This window comes from Canis lupus, chromosome 9 (genome assembly GCF_048164855.1).
Source record: "Canis lupus baileyi chromosome 9, mCanLup2.hap1, whole genome shotgun sequence".
Taxonomy (NCBI): Eukaryota; Metazoa; Chordata; class Mammalia; order Carnivora; family Canidae; genus Canis; species Canis lupus.
The window spans coordinates 8,150,484-8,177,307 of NC_132846.1; the positions used below are offsets into that span (position 1 = coordinate 8,150,484).

The 26,824-nt window shown below is 35.2% G+C and overlaps 2 long non-coding RNA genes across 4 annotated transcripts in view; one reads left to right on the forward strand and one right to left on the reverse strand.

Moving 5' to 3' along the window:
• Positions 1-26,824, forward strand: part of LOC140639352 (uncharacterized) — an 84,246-nt gene that overhangs the window by 2,235 nt on the left and 55,187 nt on the right. Inside the window, exons 2-3 of one of the 3 annotated variants that reach the window (XR_012036092.1) lie at positions 2,450-2,668; positions 10,265-10,324. This is a non-coding gene — a long non-coding RNA (uncharacterized lncRNA). Of the gene's footprint in view, positions 1-1,308; positions 1,472-2,449; positions 2,669-10,264; positions 10,325-26,824 lie in introns of those variants that run through there. The other 2 variants (XR_012036091.1, XR_012036090.1) reach the window with 2 other exon arrangements.
• LOC140639351 (uncharacterized) lies at positions 19,366-26,478 on the reverse strand. The gene is made up of 3 exons (XR_012036089.1): positions 26,364-26,478; positions 20,159-20,236; positions 19,366-19,495 (listed from the first exon to the last, which is right to left on the reverse strand). It is a non-coding gene; the product is annotated as an uncharacterized lncRNA (long non-coding RNA).

The following is a 26,824-nucleotide window of genomic DNA, read 5'->3' on the forward strand; positions in this document are numbered from 1 at the left end:
TTCCTAATTAAAATATCCAAGAATATGGGGAGAAAGGAAACTTTTAAATGTTAAAAGCCTGCTGCTACTACAGGGTTGATAATCGATAATTTGTCACTCTGGAACACCCAAGAAGAGGTCAAGATTGTGCTTAGGGCTCAGCAAACAAAAACACCAGATCTTTTTTGAAAATGATTTTATATGTGATTTAAAAAAATCAAAGTCTCTGAGAAGAATCAGAAACATTGCAATTCCAAATACTTATTTTATGGTTTAGTACTATTCATGGTTTGAATGTGTATAGAGTGCATTCTTCGTAAGTTATTTAGGGTCTCTAAAGGTCTTAAACTAGCTCTTAGAATCATCGCACCAGGGGCATCGGGGTGGCTTAGTCAGTTAAGTGGCCAATTCAATTTCAGCCCAAGTCATGATTTCAGGATCCTGGAATCGAGCCCCACATTAAGCTATGCAATCAGGGGAAAGTCTGCTGGAGGATTCTCTCTCCCTCTGCCCCTTCCACCACTTGCATTCTCTCTCTCTCTCTTTCAAATAAATAAATCTTAAAAAAAAAATCATTACACCAAATAATAAAACTGGTTCTTTGGAGACTGAGAATATAGAAACACAGAATAATGAGTGAATTAGCAAAATATGGGTTGTGCAAATATTTCTAAGTTAATGGCTGAAATGTTTACTTAAGCATAAATCACTGGGAATTAATCATGGCATACAACTGTTTACCAAAGATAAACACCCTTTCCCTATGTACCTTACTATCCTCATCTCTGGAATGGGAAAATGACTGTGAGAATACCTGAAAGTATGAGATTATCTATCTATCCATCTTTATCTATCCATCACTCTATCCATCTTTATCTATCTCTCTCTATATATAAAGGTTCTCTCCTTCAGAACTGAGTGCAGCGGGCAGACATTTGTTATCTGGTAAATGTGACTACTTAGCATTTTAAGTTCTCCTATGACCTTTCTTCTTTACTATCATGGGATAATCTAACCTGTAAGACAGAGCCAAAGGGGGTTGTCAGCTTGTTTTACAGAAAAGAATGACTCTCCTAATTACTACTTTAAACACAGAACACTCCTCGTTATTAAATAAATACATTAAGTCTAACCTTAAGTATTCAAAAACTAATTTTTTTCTCATCTGAAAGATGGTTAGTCTGTGGATAGTGTGTAAAATCTGCTCCACTTGTTTAAACAAAATAAACATGATATATCTATTCTAGATCATACTAATTCATTATTTTAGCATTTTGCTAACTGAAACTAAATCTATCCAAACCTAAAAGAAAATATTTTTCTTTGCAGGTATTTGTCTTGAAGAAATAAATAAACAAACAAACATTGAGCAAGGAAAATTCTGGCCTGCAAACTCTAGGCATCCCCAGTCTGAATATGCACATAATACCAAAAAGTCAAGCTTTGTATTTGTAACAATAAACTGCAGATATTTTTCTTTCAATACAAAAAATAGATGTTATTTCTTACTGCATTTCCTCAGGGTTTCATGGGACGAGGAAATGAGCAGTTAAAAACAATCACGTGTGTAAAGTAGGAGTGGTCTCAGTTTAAACAAGATTCTAAATCATTGAAAGTTGGATTATAAAATTTATTACAAAAGTTGCATTATAAAATTAGAACTTCCTAACCCATTGTATTGCTCATTTTTAAATTTATAAAATAAGAAAGGTGCCTGGCCTTCATTAGAAATTCAGTGTAATCATTTGAGAAATAAAAATTTAAAGTTTGAATTATATGAACCTTTCAACTGCAATATGGGATGGGGCATTTATGAACCAAATCAGAAAGACAATATCTCAAAGGCGAGATTTTTTTTTTTAAGAAAGGTTTTTGTTTTTTGTTTTTTTTTTTTTGAAGATTGTTATTTATTTATTCATAAGAGACAAAGAGAGAGAGAGAGAGGCAGGGACACAGGCAGAGGGAGAAGCAGGCTCCCTGCAGGGGACTTGATCAGGGGACTCCAGTATCACACCCTGAGCCAAAGGCAGACACTCAATGGCTGAGCCACCCAGGCGCTCCACAGAGGCAAGATTTTTAAAGAGCAAGTCATTTGGACCAATTACAAATATATGCCAGTAGGAATAATGGTTACATGTTTATTATTCAGTATGTATTAAAGAAGATGAATTCTTATTCAATTTTCATTAAGCATTACTATTAAATGATAGTATTATTTCTATGTTCGACTGACGCTCTTTTCTGTGAACAAACCATGATTGGTTATTGGAAAGATTTAGCTGTAACTGTGCCATTTTAAGAAAACAAATAAGTCACCTCCCTGTATCCCTCTCTTCCCACTTCTTCCCTTTCTCCTTCTCTTTCTTTCTTCCTCTTTCCTTCCGTTTCTTCCTTCATTCCTTGTCTCATTCTATTTGTCTCCTTTTCTTTTCCTTTCTATATCCCATGAAATGCCCATGTGCACAAGCAGGTTGGATGCCTTATCCTGTGAATAAACTGGCAGTGTTGATCTACAGCTGTATGCAGACCACATCTTTCTTCCAAAGCTGCAAGGCGCACATTTAAACTCAAATCTCAGAGACTGCAGCACCAAGATTGCAGTACAAATTGGTATGACCAACCAGGCCCAGGAACCATCGATCTTCATTCTTCCTGCCACCCTGGAAACTGAAACCTTTTGTAGCAAGAGGTAACTAAAATTCTGAAGTCGACTTGCAATAAAGGGAAGCAACAACTTTAAGATTGGACTGGAATATCTGACAGCTCTCTGAAACAAAACAAAAACAAAATGTACCCAGGTTTCAGTTACGCTCTATTTGGTTTCTTTTCTTGTTAAATAAGCCCTGGCATATAACTCATTAGACACCTTGTGGGCAGCCCCACAAAGATGTGGGCAGTTCAATTTAGAGTAAGTGGGAGGTGTATAATTCAGCATTTATGCTTCTGGATAAATCAGCCTTCAGCATATGAAACTTTTGCCATACACTTCAAATATTCTTATTTCCCAAGCTGCTGGCTCAAATTTGAATTTAAACAGGCATATAAACAATACATGGGGAGGGGAAGAACCCAAGTTTTTCTAAAACAATTTCCATTCATAACGAAACCTTGTTTGAGGCAGTAAACCCAGAGAACTTGTTCCCTAGTTTGGATGTGGACAGGAAGAATGTGCCTAGGAAGCCAAAACCAGAAGATCATGCATTTAATCCATTCCCAGGTGGTTCTAAAATATTTTTCCGTACCCTTGGAAACATTTACTGTTGCTCAGAGAATACGTGTTTAATAGAGAGGGCTTCGGCAGACTCTGCTGGGTATCTCATCACTTCTGTCCTGCTGAGGGCCTTTCCCACCATAGACAATATGCCCAAAGCAATGGTTACAATGTCTCCAAGAATGAATTGACCTAATCTGTTAAATGGGCAAGAGAGGCCTCTAGAGATGGTTGTGGATTTTCCTCCTATCAGGAAAAACAAAACCCAAACTGAATAAAAACTGGAGTGTCTCTTATTTGAGAATCATTCCTTCTCTTCTGAAGACGTTTAGAATGTTGTAGTATGTGATTTCCACAGTTATCAAAGTGAAGTTCATTACTAAGCATCAACAAGCAAAATAAAACAACACCACACTATTATTTCCGAACCAAATTGCCAAATATTTACAAATGAAGAGCTAATTTTTCCAATGCCAGCAATGGTGTTATAATACTACTGTTGCTTCTTGTGGTAGATTATTAGCAAAATATGACAGGACCTTTTCTCCTGTCTGAATATGCACCCCTGGTATCTTTACAATTCGTCTTGTCAAGAGGTGGAGTCTGTTTGCCCTCCTCTTGAGTTTGGGATGGCTTTGTAACCTGCTTTGAGCAGCAGAATGTGGTAGAAGTAGTTTGTGCCAAACATAAATATATTCTTATGTCTGCATAGAAAGTCCTGCAAGATTTTCTTTCTCTTTTGTCCTTGGCATGGTAGAGAATCGCCTTTCACTTTCTCTGCAGATCACTAGTCATTACCTTACTGAGGAAACCCACTCTCATCATTCTGATCCAGGTTAAGAATACTGGATTCTCCTATCTTCCCTCGGAGAGACTGGTCTCTATTGCTTAATTCCGTATGTAGCTTACTTTTAGAATAAACATTTTGATCAAACTCTGTAATTTGTGCAGGGTCAGACTAGGATGGGGTAATAAGTAAGGCAAGGGAAGTACTTGCCTCAGGTGTAAAATTTCAGGGGGCAACAAAAACACAATTATCGAGAGAAACAATAGTTTAATGTTTTTAAGAAATTAAAATGAATGCAAAAATTCATGGTGAGCAAAATATCAAAATTTTAAAGACAGAATGAGTATGAGACCACACATGTGGATTTGGGGCTAAGCATATCTAAATTCCAAGTCTTGATTTTGCTGCTTTTACTTGGGAGCCCTTGGAGGAATTTCCGCTACAAATCTCAATTTTTTTCTCCCATAGAATGGAATTAGTATTTTTATTGGGTTATTTAAAAGATGAAGTAAGATGAGCCCTCAAAATGATTAGTGTGTTCTTACCATATATTGTTACTCAGTAAATGTTATTGATTTCTCACTTTTTTTTTTCCCTGGGTATGTATTTTTAAACTTATCCTTCATTGAACAAATACTTTTTTGAGTGCCTATCAATGTTAAGATTGCTCTTAGCAGTGTTTTTGGAATTATGACTATAATTGTAACCAAAATCAGCCTGGCCCTTGACATTGAGGAGCTTACATTCCCATAGGAAAGACAGACATTAATTAAATAATCAGAAGCCTACATCTAAAAACACAATTGTGGTAGGTATGTAACAGATGGGCAATGCTTCCCTGTGTAAGTGCCAGTCTGAGATGTGAACATTAAGGATCAGGTGAAATGGAGAGAAAGCATTCCTAGATAGAGAATGGTTTCTTGCAAATGGTTTGATAAAGAAGTGTTTGAAGACATTGGGAGACGTCAGTAGTTCTAAGAATGGCCACTGGATTTAGTGGCATAGAGGTCATTGGTCACCTTAGGGAATATGACCCTAGGTGTCACTTAAATAAAAATAGAAAGAGAGATGACAAAGGGAGCCATGGAGTAGCAGTACTTCTATTATAGAAAGCATCCCCCCCTCCCAAGTTTCTAAATAGAGATAGGATAGAGAACAGAGGAGGATTTTTTTGTTGTTGTCGATTGCTTGCTGATGAAAGACACTTGATAATGTTGAAAAAGCACAGCAGGAAATATTCATTCCAGATGAAGGAAGGAAGGAATTAAATCCACAATGGAAAGGAAAAGTAATCAATTCAGTCAAGTGCCTATGGAGACAGAAAGGAATGGGCTTCAAACCGTCATCTCTAGATAGTTGGTGGAGATTGCCATGCAGGGAAGAATAAAATGGGTACAGATGATAGATGATTTGTGTGTTGGTAGGGTGAAGCCAAGGAGCAAATTTCCATCCAGTGTGTCCTTGTGTTACTATCACTATCTTATGATTGTGTAGTTCATCCTTGGTTTCAGTCCCAAGGATACGTAGGGCATCTTCTGTGTACTATTCTGCTAAGTGATGAAGGGCTTCCTTTGCTCTTAGAGTCATCTTGTGTGGAGATACAAAAACAAAAAACAAAACATTCCCCATGAAGTACTCATGGTGGTGGCAAAGGAAAAATTTCTGGCATTTGTATTATATTAGCTTTCTCTTACCACTGTAACAACTTACTACAAATGTAGTGGCTCAAACAAGACAAATTTGTTATTTCACTGTTCTGTAGATTAGAAGATTAACACAGATCTCACTAGGCTGAGATCAGGGTGTTGGTGGGTTGCATTCCTTCCCGGAGCCTCTAGGGAAGAATCTTTTTCTATGCCTTCTCTAGTTTCTAGAGGTCTTCTGTTCTCTGTAGTTCATGTTTCCTTTTTTGTATCTTCAAAACCCAGCAGTACTACCTAGGTCCTTCTAACACCACTCTCTCTCTCAGGTTTTCTTCTAATTTTCTTACCTGCTTTTAAGGAATCTTGTGGTGACGTTAGGCCCACCTGCATAATTCAAGATAATCTTTCTATATATTAAGGATAGCGGATGAATAATCTTAATTATTTAAGCAACCTTAATTCTCCTTTTCTATATAACATAATTTATTCATAGGTTCTGGAGATCAGTATATGAACATCTTTCTTTTTGGGGGTTATTCTCTTATGGGTTATTCTACATAATAGTAGATTGCCTGAGACCTTGGGTTCTAACCATGCAGTGTTCCTTAAGTGAGGTTTTTTTCACACAGGTGCAATGAAGACGGACTGATCAGCTATCCCAAACTCTGACTCAGTATTAAATGGCAATGATTGCAGGGCTCTTTTGCATTACTTATCTAGAACTTCAGAATAGATATACCTCTTCTCAATCCACTTTTCTAACTTGAAATCCTAGTCTCCCACTCCACTACTTGCAGAACTTCTAGCTCCTCTGTATTACTCCAGAAGAACTCTTTGCTTTTTTTTGAAAATCTTATAGATTACAAATCATGCCAAATAGTGCTTCAATTATTAGAATAATCTGTTACTCTTTCTTGAAACCTGGAATGGCTCTGTCTTTTGAAACCCAGTGATTTGGGTGTCCACAACTTGTGAAGGAATAAATAAGGGTAGGACATTGACATTCTGATACTATCTTGGGGAAATCATCATCCCTCACCCCCATACCGTGAATGGGTTGAATGAAATGAGCTCAGTAATTCCTAAAACAGCAAAAACAAACAAAAAGCCCAGTGTAGTCTGATTGATCCTCTGTTAAGGGTCACTCTGTCTTTTCTTTTTGACTTATATATTTAACATTATAACATATTTAAAAATATATGTATACATATATACACGTAAATGATTTTTGAGGAAATATTACAGATATCAGGAGGTTACTCAAAGTCATATTCAAGCTAAAATAGTTTGTTTTTTAACACCAAAGACAAATTATAAATAATTGATGCAATGCAGTGCTCTGAAACTTAGACATCTCTTCTAGAAAACAGAACCATTGGCAAATACTCCAGCCTCTTGTGGAGTGTTAGACTAAATTATCCTTAGAAATCATTGATACAGTACATGAGAGAGAAGGGACATTTGCTCATCTACCTATTAAGCTGTAGGCCTTGGAATAATGTTCCCTCTATCCTGTGATGCAGGACAGAAGGCTTGATATGCTTGACTTTTAAATTAAAGGGCTTCTTTAAAAGGAGGGAATATGTAATGGAAAGCAGTTAGAGTTGAGATTAGGCCATAAAGATGAGCTGTTGGCTTCTGGAAGCAACATCTGGAGATGGTTGGTGCTTAGGATTTGCATAAGCCTCTGTTTAAAGTTTGAGAAGTGGGCAGCCCTGGTGGCCCAGTAGTTTAGCGCTGCCTTCAGCCCAAGGTGTGATCCTCGAGATCTGGGATCGAGTCCCACATCAGGCTCCCTGCATGGAGCCTGCTTCTCCCTCTGCCTATGTCACCGCCTCTCTCTCTCTCTCTCTCTCTCTGTCATGAATAAATAAATAAAATCTTTTTAAAAAATTGTCAATAGTTTAAAAAATAAATAAATAAAAAATAAAAATAGTAATCATAAAGTTTGAGAAGCAAACACAGCCAACAGAAATCTTTGGTGAAGCTATTATCCAGAGCTGAAAGACAAGGTTTATTTATAGCTCTAACATATTAAATATTAACTTCTAATATCAAAGAAATAATCAGTCACTTAAAAAACATGTTTTACATTTCTAATCTAATTCAGGCTTTATGGCAATTGCCTAGAGATACAGTAAAACACTGAAATGTGTCTTTGAAGGTTAGAACTTGGGAGGATAAGCTTGGAAATCGAAAACACCGTTGTAGTTTGGGCCATCCGTTAAGCATCCAACTCTTCATTTTGGCTCAAGTTGTGATCTCAGGGTCATGAAATTGAGCCCCTACTTGGGCACTGTGCCTCAGCAAGGAATCTGCTTGAGACTCTCCCCACCTCCCCTCGACTGTGTACACATGTGCTCTCTCTCTCAAATAAATAAAAATCTTTAAAAAAATAAAAGAATAAAACACCATTGCAATAAGATGTATTTTGGTGAATTTTAAAACTTGAGGGGACATTTGTCAGGCAGATAAGTGGGGATGGTGATGATCTATACACCTATGATTAGAGGGGTTAATTTCAAGTGACATTGGGAAAAGCAAGGGGGTGATGCAGTATACTTATGTGCAAGGAATGATTATAATAATGACTATTGCATACTACTACAGAGGTAGAGACAGGTAAATACTGAAGATAAGAAAATAGCAGAGACCTCTATATAAAGGGTATTCTAAAGCTTGTGACAGGGTTTTTAAATCAGTCATTTGTGTATCAATTTTACAATTATGACTTATGTGCATAATGCATGGGCTGTTTGCTTTGATATTTGCTTTAGTTCAAAGCATTTTTTAATTGCATGAACATACTTTTAAAATCTTATATTAATCCTATAAATAGCAAATTAGTACCTCTTTCTGCAAATTATAAATGGAAAGTAGTATCTCAAAAAAAATTTTAAAAAATGATCATTAATGGCTAATCAAATACAGTTATCTGCTAATCAGACTTTTAGGATTATAGGTGCCATTCACTGATTTAGTTTAGGATAGTAAGAGAAGCCAGTTTAGTGAAGATAAGAAGGTCGACTTTTGGTATGATACCTTTAAAAGGCCTGTGTTTGAGCACTCAGAAAAAAAGTTCAGAATCAGAGACCATTCCGGAAGTTTAGCTCAGAGTCACATGAAGTTACAGGGGGAAGTTGATACTCCAAGAGGGAATGACCACAAAGTTTTGTGAGGGTTTAGTCAGTGAGCAGATTTTTTTTCTTTTAGATTTATTTGAGAGAGAGCATATTCTTGCAGGAGAGGGGGGTGGGGGGCAGAGAGAGAGGGAAAGAGAATCTCAAGCACTCCCTGCTAACAGGGAGCCCAAGGCAGGGCTCAGTCTCACCACCCTGAGATCAAGACTTGAACCAAAATTGTGAGTCTGATGATTAACAGATAGCTTCCCAAGGGCCCGCAGTGAGCAGATTAATAGCAGACTCATCTAAGCGATCAGTATTACCTACACTAGAAAAAAATTAAGAATATTGTTGTTTTGTTGTTGTTTTTGTTTTTTACTTGCTTTCTTTTTTTTCTCTTGTATTCCAATCCAAAAGTAACTAAAATTGTCTTCTATCACCCAAGGGCAGAATTGATAAGAAAGGTAAATTTTATCTTAGGGGCATGCCCTCCTGATTTTCTGCTTCTACATCATGGTGATAACTTTCTTTTCTCCTTTCCTTTCTTTGATGTCTCCGTGTTTGTGGCTGGACTCTGGCCTGGGACCTTCATGCTCTTACTAAGTTTTCCTATCTTTCCTACATGTTGAAGTTGCCCTACATATGCAGTTCCTACCCCTACAGATTCCTGTAGGAACTGCCCTGTGTCACCTTTGAAATGATGTTTGCCTGTATTTACATTCTTTTAAGGCTTCAGTCCCTCTGATTAATAAATTGATGCTAGATGGAACAAATATTAAAGAATCATGGTAATATTACAATATATTTGTATAAAAGGAATTTCTTAGATCAACAAAAACAGGAATACTTTAACAATAACTTTCTGGAAAGAGTATCTTTACCTTTCTAATCTAACCTACCATTGACACTAAATGTCAGTGAATTTCAATCCAAATATTTAAGAGGGCATGGTCTGCATTTTCAGTCCATGGTGGCTCAACCGATACCCATCTGAGTTGTAAGATTTTTCTCATGACTAAAGTTGGAATTAGTGAGTGTATTGGATTTGTTTGTGATACCCATAAACTATTTGGGACTTGCAACAATACAATGACAATGGAATGAAAGCTTGTTAGATTGAGAGGGACAATTCAGGGAATTAATCTTCAGGCTAAAGTCAGAATTGTCAGAGAATATAGAAACAGTATCATCAGACAGTCCAGAAGGCTTATAGCAGGGTAAACATGTGACACACACAGTATCTAATAAAACACAGACAAGTCTCATGATAATAGAAGAGCTTGGTTCGGTAGGATTAGGCCAGATAAGAGTGCAGTAGTGTATGAACTCTCATATGCACTACATTCTTTCTATACCCTACACTATTTTAATTCTGAATTTGATTTGCTCTCGTTTATAGGTTGTATTGTAAGGGCTCCAAAGCCTTTTCTTCATTGGAATGTCTTTACCTCAAGTCCTAAAAATACTCTTTCCAAAGGCACAACTCTTTCCAAATGTACCTTCTTTTGTTTTTCTCCTCCAGCATTTGATCTGCTGTCTTGCACATAAGACTGTACCCAGTACATTGTTATGGCTGGATGGTGTAAGTAATTTTTTTATATAGTTCTAAAAGGTCTTTAAAAACACAGTAAGTAGGAATGTAGATGTAGAAGAGTTAGTTTGACGATAACCAAAGCCTGTAATAGACAATGTGCTTTTAAAAAGTGATGCCATTGAGTTTAGAATAAATTGGGAGAAATAATTCACCTTTATGATGGATTAAGACAGTTCTACTAATGAAACATGCAAATGTTGATGACATATCTTCTAAAATGCAATTGGGTAAGGTAATAGAGTTGATCAATAAATCAGCTTTGAACAAAGAAGAATAACCATAAAAATTTAGTATGACATAAATTAAATATATGTTTTTGAAAAAATGAATTCTGAGAGATGATGATTAATATAATTAGTTGTTTGATTTCAAAATAATGGGGAGATTTATCCTCATTATTCTAGGATTAGACAATTAAAATCATAAAATATATTTTTCCCAGTCTATGATACTGCAACATGATATCAAAAGTGGAATGCAGGGTCAGAATTAAACAATAAGAATTTCCAAAGATAAGAGACCTAGAGGGTAGTTTCTCTTCTATTTCCAAGTACTGTAAGGCAAATCATCTTTGGTTAGGGGGGTTTCAGATCTCTCTCTAAACAATTCAAAAAGATTTATTGAACCCCAAATTTATTCCAAGCATTTTTAAGGCCAGTGGCCATCAACCTGAAATGTTTTTTAGCTTTAAAATTCCCTTTCCATATCTAGATTTTATGCTTTTATGACTTAAAACTGTGCTTTGCAATATTTGAACCTGCTAAAGCTGTGTTTTAAACAAATCTGACACAGAATCACAATATATACTCAGATCAGAGCAATGATTCAGATGTGGAGAACTTATTCTCCATCTGCTTGACAATCCCTTCCAAAATTTCTACTACACTACCACCAAAGAACTCTATGCTATAGTCAATTATAATTTAATATGAGCTTGACTGACCTAGACTACACTCATCAATATTAGTTTAATAGAGAAAAAAAGTAAATAAAGTAGATGTAATATGTGAAGATAGACATCTTTCTCTTGCTCTAAATCTATCAATGTTTTCATACTTTGACAACTTCTATTTTTGGCCTTTGAGGTAGTCCTTAATTTAGCCTTACTTTTCCAAGGTTAGTTCAATTTCCTACTACCCCTCAGCACAATGCTGAAATAGTTAGGCTGATTCTCCTTAAGAACTCAGCCCCGATTCTTGCCACAATACATCTATTCAGATGAGTGCATTGTTTCATGAAGTCATCTGCATTCTCTTCCTAATTCTTTTTCAGGATCAAGTATCAGTCCTTGACTGAAATCTTCTGTCCTTATTTATTTAAATTCTAATGAATTAAGCACTAAATTGTATTTCACTTTGTATTACTTCTATTATTTTATGTAGAGCTCCTTTGGCTTCCAAACTATTCTTTTGATAGCCATGTGTAATCAACATGAGAAAAATCCTTAATTTTTTCTATCTTTCTTTAACAATTTGTCTGCCTAACAAAACCCTTTCAAATTGCCTGAATTTAATTTACGTAGTGCTCAAGGCCTGGCGGTGCTTCCATTTTGAATAATGTAGCTTTTCAAAGGATTTCTGATTGGCCCAAATCATGAAGATAATGAGACATGACTTACAAATATCTGTTTCAGCACTGTTCTGTTGCCTTAAATTCCAGTATTTACTTCTTTCTGGAATATGGGCTATGCTATGGAATCCCTAAGTCTATAGGGATATTACAGTTTTATTAACATTTTGCATACCTTATGCCCAATTTTAGAGATAATTTAGGTCTCCAAATCATGATGTCAAAGGGGGATAATTTTTAACACAATGCTAACAACCAAGAAAGCCAGATTTGATGACTGGGTCCTAAGAATGGGGATTTCTTTTTCTTTTTTTTTTATAATAAATTTATTTAAAAAAATAAATAAATAAATAAAAAATAAATAAATAAATTTATTTTTTATTGGTGTTCAATTTGCCAACATACAGAATACAGTGCTCATCCTGTCAAGTGCCCCCCTCAGTGCCCATCTCCCATTCACCCCCACCCCTCGCCCTCCTCCCCTTCCACCACCCCTAGTTCATTTCCCAGAGTTAGGAGGCTTTCTGTTTGTCTCAGAATGGGGATTTCTAAGTGATGTTGGTGCTCTGAAATCAGAAAGAGAGAAGATGGGAATGATAAGTACCTAAAAAGTCTGGAAGAGATGGTTGAGACCTTAAGAATTAGAAGCTGGCAAGGGTGAGGCAATTGTCTAGGTCTCTAAAAAATAGCAAGGTTTTAGAGGCGTCTGGATGGTATGGTTAGTTAAGTGACTGACTCTTGACTGTGGCTCAGGTCATGATCTCAGGGCTGTGATCTCAGAGTGTGAGATTGAGCCCCAGTTTGGGCTGGGCTCCATGCTCAGCATGGAGTCAGCTTAAGGTTCTTTCTCCCTCTCTCTTTGCCCTTCCCACTATGCTCTCACTCTCTCTCTCTCTCTCTCTAAAATAAATAAATAAATCTTAAAAAAAAAAAAAAAAAAAAAAAAACTAGCAAGGTTTTGGCTCCTGAAAAAGAGCTTAAAACCCAACCAGTAATGAAGGCAGAAATCTTATACACTGGACTAGGAAAGGGAGGCAGTAATGATGATGTTAGAAAGGGGCTGTGGATCTAGAGACAAAGGAGAATTCAGTAATCAGACTCAGGAACTTCAATGCTGAGTTTACAGTGAGATAACAAATTTAAATCACCAGGAAAAAATGGCTTCCTTATGCATTTTCTGCATGCTACAGTGTTTATGAGCATGTGGTAAGCACTGGATGATAGATGGCATGCAAATGCATTTTTAGTCTTAAGTTAAACCAGCCAATACTATTTTTAATTTTTATCTTTTCTATTATGTTTATCTTTTCTATTATGTTTATCTTTTAATAGGATATTTGTGTTTTCATCTTAAACATAGAAAATAGCATCATTATTTTATGTATTTCTTCACAAAACAGAATTTTTTCATTTTCTATGTTTAGCAAATAGTGCAGATAATAATTTCAGCACATTTTTCATCCATGAAAGCCCATGTACTGAATGCAATAGAATAAAATCTTATAGGTGATAGGTGAATTTACCTTTTACATGTAAGGATTATTCATGCTAAAATAAATGTAGATTAAAAGACCTTCAGAAGTATATGTGTCACTTATTTAAATTTATTAATAAAAACCTTTAGGTAGGGAGGGGACAATGACTCTGCAGCAATTGTAAGTAATAATATATTAATCTCTCTGTTTTGCTTATACTGATAAAATGTATGATGTATTATTGAAAACACATGTAGAAAATAAGCAGTAATGAAGTAATTTAAAAAAATAGTAGGGCTTTTGTTTCTTAAATAATTGTGAAATATTATGGTTAAGGCATAGTTAAGAAATCTGTTACTAGTGATGTCAATATTATGAAATTTCATTTCAGACCAAGTCTATATAAGTGTTGACAAAATGTGTTCTGTAACACAGAAATGTTTTGAAGGCATAGTTGACCATCTAAGAGTTACAGCACTGATAGAACTGGTGGAAATCCTGTATTTTATAAACAAAAGAATGGTCTGTTTATAGTGTCCTTTAAAATATGTAAGGCACTTTCATTGTGTTTTTGCCACCAAACTTGAGGAAAATCTAAGGTAATGCATTGTACTTATTATATTAATATAGAACCAGAAGTTCAGCCATTTAATTGATTTGTTTCAAGTCATACTGAATTGCAGAGTCTAGACTCAGACTCAAGTTGTCACCTCCTAAGCATTATTGTCTTTCTCTCATAATAGCCTGTGTCCTTCTGTCATAATAGTCTTTGTCAGAAGGTTGCAGATGTAATTGGATGAGGTCTTGTAGTATGGAGGAAGATGCCAACATTTTTCTGGGTTTTTAAATAGATTTTCAGATCAACATTATATTTTAGGTTTACAGAATACACCTTGTCAAAACCATAGATGGTGTTTGCTTCATGGGACCTAAATGGAAATATGAGGAGTGCTTCTGGTATGATGGTTTTACTGGTGCTTTCAATTAGTGAAAAATCCATTGAAATTCACTCTCATATGTGCATTTTATGTATGAGTATTATGATTTAAGAAAACTTTAAAGAGTTATTCAGTTTATTATGTTTGAAATAAAAATAATACAAGTATTATATACAATATCAGAAAGATTTAGAATTGTTCTTGAGAGAGATCATAACTATACATCATAGACAAATCAAGAAGTAAATGCCAAGGAAATTAATGTTAGATAGAAAATTCTCAAGTTGAGTTACAAATAGAAATTGAAAGGACAATGTTGAGTTCCTAATCCTGAGACATGAGATAAAACATTCTGAATAAATGCCTTGAATGTTGTAATCGACACAGCCATTCTATACCGCCAAGGATGATTTAAAATGCATTCACATCTTGCTGAGATATTATCTATCATATATAAGAAATTTAAGCCAAAGTACCTTACTTAACAAAAAAATACCTTTTGTGACAAATGTGAAACCAATGTGAAAATTCAGGGTATCAAGAAGATTTTGCTCGGTAATAAGATAGTTTGATACCATGTATTGGAAGAAAAAAAGGAAAGAAAAGAAACGGCCTCAGGATTTGAAGGCTGATCTTATTAAGAAAAATATATATAAGATAGGCGAAACTTCTTAGTTGCAGTTCTGATCTGAGATTTGACATTGTAATTTTAATATCTATGTTACTGACAACAAAAATTACCTTGCTTGTGTATTGGTTTTGGAAATAGATGTGGTACTTGGGTTGAGATTTTAACACGAAGTAAAATGTAGCATTTTATTTCATATGGGAAGCAATTGTAAGCATATAGCATAACTTCATGCATTTACAAAAAGGGTGATGGGTATTTTGGGTAAATCTGACCTTGTTTAGAGCCATGAGAGAAAAACTTGTGGGCTAAAAGCAAGCAGTGAAAAAAGAAATATAAACAATATGGAAAGATAGACCTCATTGTTTCTGGTTAGTTTGAGGAGAGTGAATCTTTGTGTGAACTCTACGGATGAACGAAGTGGAAAGAAATGTGAAGACCTAGTTATAGTTCTTGGGATCTTTCTTCGGTTATTTGATAAATAAAGGTAACAGATCATAAGGATGTTTTCTTCTACTTAAAACACAGAGGCTGGACAGAAGAGAAATTACAGGATTGACAGAATGTGACCATCCTATTCATTCTTGACTCAATCAAACATACTAAAGACATACTAAATTCAGCTGAAAGTGCTAAGAACTAAAGACATGATTATTGCTATTGATGTTAGATGGGCAATGAGTGCAAAATGTCTGAGTGCTTCCAAACTACAGCATCCAAGGTCACTAGATGATGGAGAGTCTGGGTTCCTTATCACCCTCAGGAAACTGATAAATTTGGACCTTGTTTCAACTTTCACATTATCTGGAGACTAATTATTAAAAGTTATGTTTATTACTAATGTACGATGTTTAAAAAGGAAACTAGATTTAAATCTAAAACTATCTTTAAAAATAAAGTCAAGTATAAAAAGTGATGTTAAGACACGTAAAAGGACTGGTATCTAAAATATACATAGAAGAATTAAAACTCAACAGAAGTAAACAACCCAATTAAAAAATATTAAATATCTGAACAGATACTTCATAAGCAAAGATACACAGAAGACAAAGCATATGAAAAGATACTCATTGTAATTTCTCATCAGGGAATTGAAAATTAAAACAATAATAAGATGCCACCGTGTACCTATTAGAATGGCTAAATCTAAATATCTGACAATACAAATGCTAACAAGGATGTGGAGCAATAAGAACTCTCATTCATTATCAGTGAAAATTTGAAATGGTATAGCTCCTTGGTATTTACCCAAATGAGTGGACATCTTACCTCCACATAAAAACTTGCAAGTGCTTATAGCAGCTTTATTCATAATTTCCAACATTTGGAAGCATTCAATAATTCAGAAAGTGAATGCACAAAATATGACCCACTCATCCAATGAAATATTCTTCAGCAATGAAAAGAAATGAGTTATCCAGCCATAGAAAGATATGGAAGGCTCTTAAATACATATTGCTAAGTGAAAGAAGGTAAGATGTTTTTTGTTTTTTGAAAAGGCTACATAGCATATCATTCTAACTAATAATAATATCATTCTAAGTAATATTTCAGAAAAAACAAAGCTGTGGAGACAGCAAAAATATCAATGGTTGCCAGAAGTTTGAGAGAGGGAGGGAGAAATGAAAAGGTGAAACACGGGATTATTATGGCAGAGTAACTACTCTGTATGATACTATAAGGGTAGATACATGTCATCAGTCAAAACTCATAGAATATATACAAAGAGTGAATCCTGATGTAAACTATCGACTTTAATGATAATGCATCAGTATTATCTCGTCAGTTACAACACATTTATCACACTAATGCAACATGTCCATTAGATGGGAAATTGTCTATGTTTTTAGGAGGAGAGGATATATGGGAACTCTGTGTATTTACTGATAAGTTTTTCTATAATCCTAAAATTTCTCCAAAAAACACTATCAATTTTTTAAAAAGTGATTTTTGTTATTAATAATTTGTTTCCACTATCAATTTCCTCTTCAAACACTATTGACTTCACAATTGCATAATGAACCACTCATCTGGGAACTTTTATCAAGTCTTAAGTGGCTTTGGCTGAATATATTAAATATAAGCCTTAGGAATGAATTGCTGAGGACTATATTCTAAGTTATGAAGAAATATTTTTTGAGTTATGAAGAAATATTTTTTTAAATTAACAAAAGTTAAAGGAATTTCATTTCTCCCTTTTACATGTCTCTCAAAATCATCAGTTCTACAGAAAATAATGTAACAATGCAAATGTAGTTTTTGTATCAACAGCTTTTGAGTCATGTTTATCTTGTGTAAAGGTGAAGAGGTCTTCGTTGTATATCTAGAAATCCCACACTATTGGTACTTTTATGTTTCAGCATGTTGATGAAACCATTTGTACCTCCGTCTAATTATGATCTTGAGGTTGCAAATAAGCCTAATTTCCTCCGACACTTTCCTTCCACCAACACACCGAATAAAACATTTCTTACTTTAGGATGAAGCTGTATAGTCCACTGTACATAGGGACATAGGGAAGATACGGAAGTTTCAGGCATAGATAAAAGATTATTTGCTCCAGGACCTGCAGCTAAGCGATGGCCTCAGCGCTGATATCCAAGAGGGTCTTAACTGCTATGTTGTCAGAGAGGCGGCGTTGGGTCATTACAGAGAGTGCATGGGAAGAACATACAGGAATGAGCTTACAATAAAGTGAGCTTACAATTTCAATAAAGTGGATAAAAAAGGATGAGTACATTCCCATTTCAAAGTGGAGATAAGAATTGTTTTGAAGGACAGCAAGTCTAAGTTAAATGAGTATTAGGAGACAATGTTAGTGTCTGAAAGTTAGGATTGCTCCAGCATTCCCCTGAGTTCTCTTCAGACTGGTTAGCATGCATATTATATTTTCTTCTTCCATCAGCTCTTAGGACTGTAGCAAATAAAAAGGAAGACAGACAGGAGTTGTTAAAAGCCTTTCCAAATTCTCTCTCTGCTCTCATAGGCTCCTTCTTCACCTCTATCCCAAACTCTGTCTAAATCCATATTCAAATGCATTGATTCTTATCTCTTTGGATGACCTCATTTTTTTCCTACAGGTTTTGAATGATCTAGGAAGCACACCCATGCCCAAAGAGCAAGAGTATTAAAAGTCACACAATCGTAGCGATGTTAACATTTATGGAACACTTAGAATTTGCTGAAACTTCTAAGAGTTTTTTTACATGGATAATTTCATTTAATTCTCTTACCTTTTCTTACTCTCATTTAATACTTAAGAGTAAGTTAAAGGAATTTTATGGGGTCTGGAATCATCATATCTCTTGCTGAAGTTACACCTAGTGAGAAAATTAGGATTCAAACCTAGGTATATTAACATAAGGGTTCACATGCTTAACTGATAAATGAAACTGTCTCACTCTAGTACTGTATTTTGTCTGTTTTGTTATTGTTTTTTCTTTTACCTCTTATTTTCTACTCCTGTGCAAAACTTGTGCCTACCAGTGCTGAATCAGTTAAACTAGTGTTATCCAGTCTCCTAACTATGAATGTAGAAGAAAAGTCTGAGGAGAGAACCTGCATTAGTTTTATCGATCTGCTTTTGCAGAATTGAAAACAAAAAGCCATCTTGAAGCACATCAATAGAATTATGGTTTCCCCTGTGAGAATTTACTGCATTGGCGTTCTGATTTGTTCTCTTCTAAAGAAGGAGCACAGAAAAAAAAATTATTAGGTGCTAAAATTGGCTGGCCCTGATGAATTACTGACAGTTCCACATATCTTTCTAGTGTTTTGTTTTCCCCAACTCATGCTAGCATTACTCATCCTGCATTTAAACAAATTATAAAGGGTTTATTCAGATTGACTCTTAAAAAAAAAAAAAAAAGATTAAGGCCCTAGGACATCAAAGCAGCACCCAAATTACAAGTCATTAAATGAAGTTCTGCGATTAATATATATTTTACAGTATAGCTTTCCTTTCCTTTTATCTCTTCTATCTTAAATCCATTCTGTTCATGAAGACATTGATAGGGCTATTGCATATCCTACTTATGCGATGATGACATTGAGCTAATAATGGTGAGATGTTACTGCTTCCAGGGAACTTTCTGGGATGTAAAATTCCACACACACAAAATATATACATGTGAATTATGCATAGAATCCTTATATATGTTATATACAAGTTTCCATATATGTATGTGTGTGTTTGCTTATTAAAAACACACACATACACACACAAACATGTACCCTCATGCACACATACATGTGCCCACAAGAGATTTCAGAGCCTAATCTCGTGCCTGCCACATGTCAAGTGTCTTTATGCAAATCAGTTTTAGTCATTTTTTTCCTGCAGATTAGTTTTAAGGAAGATTACAAGTGAAATTCCCACATGTTGAAATCAACTAGATCATCTATAAAATGTACCTTTCTCAGAAAGATTTGAAGAAGAGATATCTTATACATTAAAAGCAGTAACAGCAACAAAGTAGTTGTATCCAAGTGTTCTTCTCTCTTGTGGTCTCCTCAAGAAGGGCACCTTGTAGTTTGTGTGTTACTTGCTCTGTGGAAGAAAAGTTAGAACAGTTGTTTGCAGATAGTTTGGTGTCTCATAAATCACTAGGCTTCAATGATCTCCACAGTGATCTCCTCTGTTCATCTGCATGGCTTGCCCAGCTTTCTGCTTACCTTGGAGCATTAGTTTCCTAGCTAGATTCTGGAAGCTATCATTTCCTTTGGCAACAAAACATTGAGCTCTGGGACAGTGTGGACATTGACTGAGGACCACAGACATTGAAGCCCAACAGCACCCCTTTTCCCACTTGATGGGATACAATATGCCAAAGAGAGGTGGATGAAGTATCGTTGCTTTGCTAGAAAGTATTGAGAAGTCATGATTTTTGGAAAGTTTTGTAACACAGGATTTCTTTAAAGTTTGGGCTTCTATTTGAAATGTATTTAAACCTTGATGTGAAGTCAACCATTCCATTGTTAAGCATTAGGATAGAATTGGGAATCTTTCCTTGCTTAACTTTTTCTCTATTCAAAAGTGCCTTATGGACTACAGAGAGTATTTTTGAGAAGAGGCTGTGAAACTACAAGTCCTTCTGAGTTGACCTTTTTGGTGAAGCAGTGATCTAATGCCACTGGGTGAGAGTAAAACGGTTTATGCTTCGTGCTTTTAAAATGGGTTATTAACGACATGAGGCTGCCTTTATTCAATTACCTTTTCTTTTTTAACAAACACCATCTGTTTGGGCTTGGCAAGTCTCCCACAGGAAAAAGAAAAAACAATAATGATGTCCTGAAATAGAATAGAGAGTATAAGTTTTTCCTTCATAATTGACCCTGGTAATTTACTGAGGTTAGGTTATGCTGGTTCAGAAACACAGCTTCTAAGTTAGCCATACTAATTTAGTCACTTAGGTTTAGTTACTTGGTGCAAAAGTTTGACATATTAAAAATAGATATATACTTAAAAAAGCATTTCACATTGACTTTTATTTATTTTTCCCAACAGAGATGAGGGATGAATGACTTTACAATTCTGTCCTCCCATTTTATAGGTTAGGAAATCAAGGCAGAGATGTTGCAGCTTTTTAAAAGATGATATGGTCAGCCAATGATAGAGCTAAGTCTCAAATTTAAGTTTTCTGGCTACCAATCCCATATTATTTCCATTACACTCTATTGCTAGGCAAGCAGAAATGACATGAGCTTTATTGGACACCACAGAGGTATGAACTTTACGACTGTAGTGTAGAGGAAGAAGCATCAACTGCTCTACAGATCTGAGTAGGGCAGCACTTTTTGTACCTCGCTATGGTACAGGTAGGAATGGTGGAGTGGTCACGACTAAGCAGGCTGCCTCCAAATAGAAATTTGCTGAGACTACTTGATGGAAATAGTCCAACCATTTTGGAATGTTTGACCAATAGCCTGGATAATGGCAGACACAAGAGAGTCAGCCAATGTAAAAGACACAGCTGCTCAGGGTTTTGATGAGATTACTTCTTTCAGCATCATCAATTATTGGGGTTGATCATACTTAAATTCTGAAAGAAATCAGGCTAAAACCAAATGAAATTAAAAGTAGACAAAAGAACAGTTAAGATGAAAGGAATAATCCTTGATGTTATAATGATCTTGGTGGCCGCTTGCTGGATGTATTCTTTTTTAACTTTATAAACAGTATAAAGGAGTTGTCAATGACTCTGCCTGAGGTGCTTACCAAGAGCTATCCCTGTCCAGAGTTCACTACTGTTGACCTGGAGGGTTTCTGTCTATGGGTCTAAAAAAATCTGATGGAGGCACAGTGAGGGTAGCCTCAGGTCAGGGATTCTGTACTTGTGTGGGGTAACTGTTGGACTTCTCCTTTGCCTGCAGTTGGAACTAGAGACTTCAAAGATCCACTGGCATCCTTACTGACATTGTCCTGATTCCTAAGAAATTGTCTCTAAATTTTAACTGTGGCAGTATTTAAAATTAAATGTTTTGTTTGCCTTTCTGAGTGCTGAGCCTGGATTAATTTATATATGACTGAGATCGAAGAGCTGGATGACCAGTGTATGGAGCATTCATAGGGAAGATACATTTTGTGTGAGTCTGCTGTCTTCAGCTGGCTATGGCTAATTCTCGAGAGCATCCATAAAACAATCTTTCTTTAAGTCCTTTGCTCCTTATTCTAAATTCCTTAATGAGCAACACAGAGCTCTGTAATAGTTCTTGAAATAGCTCAAGAGGAAATAAAATGGTTTATATGAGTACAATCCCAGTTTCAAGGACAAAAGTATATTAATTAATAGGAACGTATTTCAAAGTCTACTTCTAAAGCTTTCCATTTTATTACTGTCTTGGCCAAAGTACAAAGTGATGATCTTTATTATTTAACTCCAATGGAGCTCCCATACACTGTTTCTGATATTCTTTTTTTTAAGTAGATTATCTTGCTTTTTTTTTTTAATCTACCCCTTTGAAAGACAATGTGCTACCCTTCTTTTTGCTGTTCATCCTCTGGACCTTCTTTCTCCATCCCCATCCTTCTTTATGTTCTTCCCTTAATCTCCTCTCCTCATACTCTTCTCCACCTCATCTTTTCTCTCCCTCTGACCTTCCCTTTCTTCTTTATATCTTTGTGATACTTACTGTGCACCATTTAGGACCTAGAAAAGGAGATGTCATGTTTTTAAATAATGAGAATATGAACTGGTAAACAGAAAGCCACAAAAGAAAAGCATATAGAATGCAATTCATAGTCACAGGAAAAAGCAATTCCCTTTAGCTTGGTGGTGGGGAAAGGATCAGTAAAATTTGGTGGATCAAGGTTCTCTGAGTTGAGTCTTAAAGTACAATAGAATTTGGCCATGTGGTCATGTTAGGGCAAAGGAATGCTCTGATCAAATCAAATACTGGGGGAATATTCCCTTCTCAAGATGAATGATAGATTCCAGACCTCCATTGTTTTGAGTCTGCATTCATTTTAGGCATCTGTTAGGAACAAACTGATATTTTCTCATTCCAAAGCTAATGAATACTTTAGTTCCTTTATGAATTAGGGTCTCCTGGCTTGTTAAATAAAAATAGTTATTTCTCTACTTCTAATATTTTTAGGGTACGTCTTGGTACCCATCATGCATTTCCTAATCTCTGAAGTTAGCCCTAATTTGTAAAGTTGTTAGCCGTTGTTGCTAATGCCTATGTGCTTTTGTTTTAAGATATTGCTAAATATTCAAGCTTATTGAATGAATCAGAAAAGTGCAAGAAGAGTCTTGTGCTGGAAATTATTTGAAGACACAAATGAAGGGAAAATATGATTCCTGTGTTCTTAAGTTTATAATATTAATAGATAATATTTACAAAGTTTAATCTAGTCAGGAATAACCACAAAGCAATGTACAATGAGAACTAAGTAATACTGAAAAAGGGGCAGGGAAGCATGAAAAGAAGTGATCAAAGCAATAGTAGTTTATGGAGGAAAGATGTAGTATTTAAAAATAGAGCTTCAAAATTCTTTAACTTTTCTTCCAAGAAAACTGGAGTTTATGTCTTCTTGCTTTGAACATGGACAGGTTTGTGACTACTTTGATGCAAGAGAGCATAGCTAAAGTGACCACTATATTATTTCTGAGGCTATGTCAGAAAAGACCATGTAGCTTCCACACTGTTCTCCTATAACCCTAGTTCCATGGAGGTTCCATTTCAGGAGATTCTCTAACAAAACCCAGCCACTATGCTGTTAGGAGTCTAGGCCACATGGAGAGGCCATGTTTTAATACTCTGGTCAATAGTTCCATTTGATCCATACTTGAAAATTAAGAAGACATCTTGGAAGTGACATCTCTAGATAAATGTTACAGCCCACATCATTTGGGTCTTTCTATTCGAATCTCCGGACCTCTTGAAGCAAAAAAAAAAGGCAATTCTATTGTACCTTTCTAGATATCCAACCTAATGATTTTCCAAGTACAATTAAATGGGGTTGTTTTATGCCACTAAGTTTGGAGTAACTTGTTAAACAATGAATATAAGGGTAACACAAGACTTTTTTAAACTTTATTTAAAAAAAAAATTATCCTTATTGCGTTCTAAACATTAAGTTGCTTTATTCTGGAAATACACATTCTTAATTTCTGTTTTTCATTGAACAGGTGATTGTGATGGGGTGAGTTACTCAGGCACAATTTCCTTATACTAGTAGACAACAAAAGTGGCAGTTATTATACTTAATCATAAATTTAATGACATAATTTGAAAGTTTCCTTTGTGTCAGGTATTGTGTTAGCTGCCTTATATGAATTTTTAATTTATTTAAAAATATCCTTCTTATTCCTCTAACGTAAGAATGATCATTATATTTTATGTATGAGTATAATAAGCTTTATATATTACATAAGTAATTGGCCCAAGGACATTCTTACTTTCTATTCGAAGAGAGCTGGGAAGTGATTTAGGCTGGGTTAACACCAAAATCCAACGTCTTAACTGCAATGAAATAGGGCTTTTGTTCTTGAGATAAGGTAGAAAAATATACAAGAGGAAGAAAGCATAAAATGGTTTCTGGTAATATTTCCCATGTATGGGAAAATAATGAATATACCATAATATCTTAGTATCTTTTTGTGCTTTAATGCAAAATTTGGTACAGAAGACTGTCTTGGACTCTCTTCCATAATATTTAGTAGGAAGAAGATCTTGAATTGCTATAAATGCTGCATAAATTCAAGAGGATGATCTGAAAAGAATTCAACCAGGCATTGGCCCTTGAAGATAAAGATTTCTCATAAAGTAAAATAAATTATTGTCCTTGCCTATTGCACTAAAACTCTAATATGACAGTAACCAGAAAGCTGAAAAAAGTCATTTCAAGTAGGCCCGGTTTTGCGACTCTGGCCCTACAGATTGATTTTATATGCAGGTTTAGCACTCGGCAGCTGCCAAAAGCCATCAGTGCAATAGCCCATTCAAAGAAACACAAAATTTGAAAAGAGGACAGCCAGCAAGGACATGCTGTAAAAGGCAAAGGAAAGATATGCTGGCCCATGCTCTCAATCTGGACATTTACAATATCTATAAAGAGAAAAGAAGACAGAGGAAAGACTAATATCAACTTTGAACATGTGAAATAGAAATCATCTGCTCATTAAATCTTGTCTTTCCAAGAGAATTTGGAGTTGAAGAGAACTAGCTGAAATTGTATCATTTAAAGTAAGAAATCTCATTTGATGTGGAGACAATGAGATTCTAGGAATGAAGTAAATATGAGAAGTGATGAGATCCCATGACAATTGGAATATAGCCCTCTTTTAGAGATGGCTTGAGTGTGGGAGGGAAGCAGTAGATGATTGAGATGATCACTGGGGATAATTTTAACACTTGTGTCTTGTGTTGAGATGTTATAAAGTCAGGGTATTTGCATCAAGATTTATGAAGTACCAGTATGAAGAGGACACTATAATCTTGGAGTCTAATAGGACTTCTACCATGTGAATCTTTAATTACAGCAGTGTGTGGATTTATGTCTCTTAATTTTCAAGGTAACTATATGTATCTCTAGAAAAGTGTACATTTTTAAAGTGGAATTTACCATGAGATAAACATAGATTTAAATATGAATCTAAATTCATATCTAAAATTGAAGGTAATGGAAAATTGAATCCATAATTATTCACACTTTCATTTCTATAATTTAGAAGGAATATGCCCTGATATTGTTGGTTTTATTTAACAAGGGGCCAGTGATAACTTTGAGAAGAGATAATTCAAACCAACTGAAGTTCTAGATAATAAAGGACTTAGTGTGTAACTGAGCAGAATGCCAGTGCACTGACCAGGGCTATGTGATGCTGGAGCATGGACCACTTTCTGCGATGGGTCTGATGTTCACAATATGGCATCCTGGTAGTATACTAAAGTGGCATTAGGAAAGGGAATGTGGAGCCTCTGATATGGCTTGGATCCCCACTGTGCTCTGCAGGCTTCAGTAAAGCTTGACAAAGCATGCTGTCTGCATGCAGGTTCAGATGTGCTTAAAGATCTAAGTAGTGTGAGCTCTGGAGTGACTCTAGCAAGGTGGACTGGAATTACAGATTTCCTTTTAGTAATTTCTTGTTTGGAATTATTTTATGGTATCTATCAGCTTACTGCCAGTAAGTTCACATTCACCTTAGGGGCCAATAAGGCATTCAAATATTTGAATCAATATAGCATATTATTGAATAATTATAGTTTTCAAAGAAGATGAACAGTGGGTATTTTGGGTGAAAAATAATGAATTATACTAACTTTAAATAATACATAATACTTGTGGGGTGGTGGCAGGATATTATAAGGGAAGCTTTCAGCAGAAATATTAAGATCAACACATTTATTTTTATTGCCATTCTAGATTAAGGCAACTGAAAAAATCTTATAGTGGAGCAATGCATTCTAAGACTGAGCTTATCAAATATGTGCCAATCTGGCTATTAGTAATGACCCTTTTAAACATTTGGCCACAGGTGGAACTGATTTTCCCCCAGAGCTTTCTTCATTTTAATTTAGCAATAAACAAAACAAAAATGTGCTTGCCCAGTGTCTGACAACTCTGGGAAGTGATAAGCTGAATGATTTAGAGGCTTCTCACCAGTGACAATTTTTTCCTGCCTTTGTTAATACTACAAATAATTGAGATGTTAATTCCTAGTCCACTGAATTGAAGCAGTGTCAATTTAGTATAACTTACTATGCATGGTATTTTAGCTGATTTTAGCATTCAAAAATGCTATTGAACAAGGAAACCATTTTTAACACCCTTATAGATTTTCTTTGGAAAGAGTTGAGTTTATAGGGAATTCACTTCAAGTAGTCACTTCAATCATCCCTTGTTTGTGGTCAGTGCTTTGGAAACAAAGCTTAGTAACATTTCCTTAAAAATTAAAGAGTTCATGATTTACCTTAGTAATCTTTTCTTCTATGTTAAAATTCTGATAGGCAAGATACTTTTTCTGGAAACCTTTGCCTGTAGTTTCAGTCCTTTTATGTCTCTACCTTTCTTTCTTTTTTTATATCCTTAGAAATAGAGAAAAATTTGTCTACCACCACTTATACAAAATCTTATACTCTACCTAAAAAGAAAATATATTTTGGAGGCTAAAGAAGCTGAATTAGAGCTCTAAGTCATAAAACTGTTTCTCAACCTGTATACACTCCTGCTTTCCATATATTCATTTACATGCTTATATTATGAGACTCTTGACAAAATACAACCCACTTAAAGGATTAATCAATATTGGAGAATGTGTTTAGATGATACATTTGATTGTATTTATTCACGTGTCCCCACATTTCCTTAAGTGAAAATCACTTCAAAAATCTCAGTCTTGAAGATATCTATATGCTGACTAGGGTTAGATTT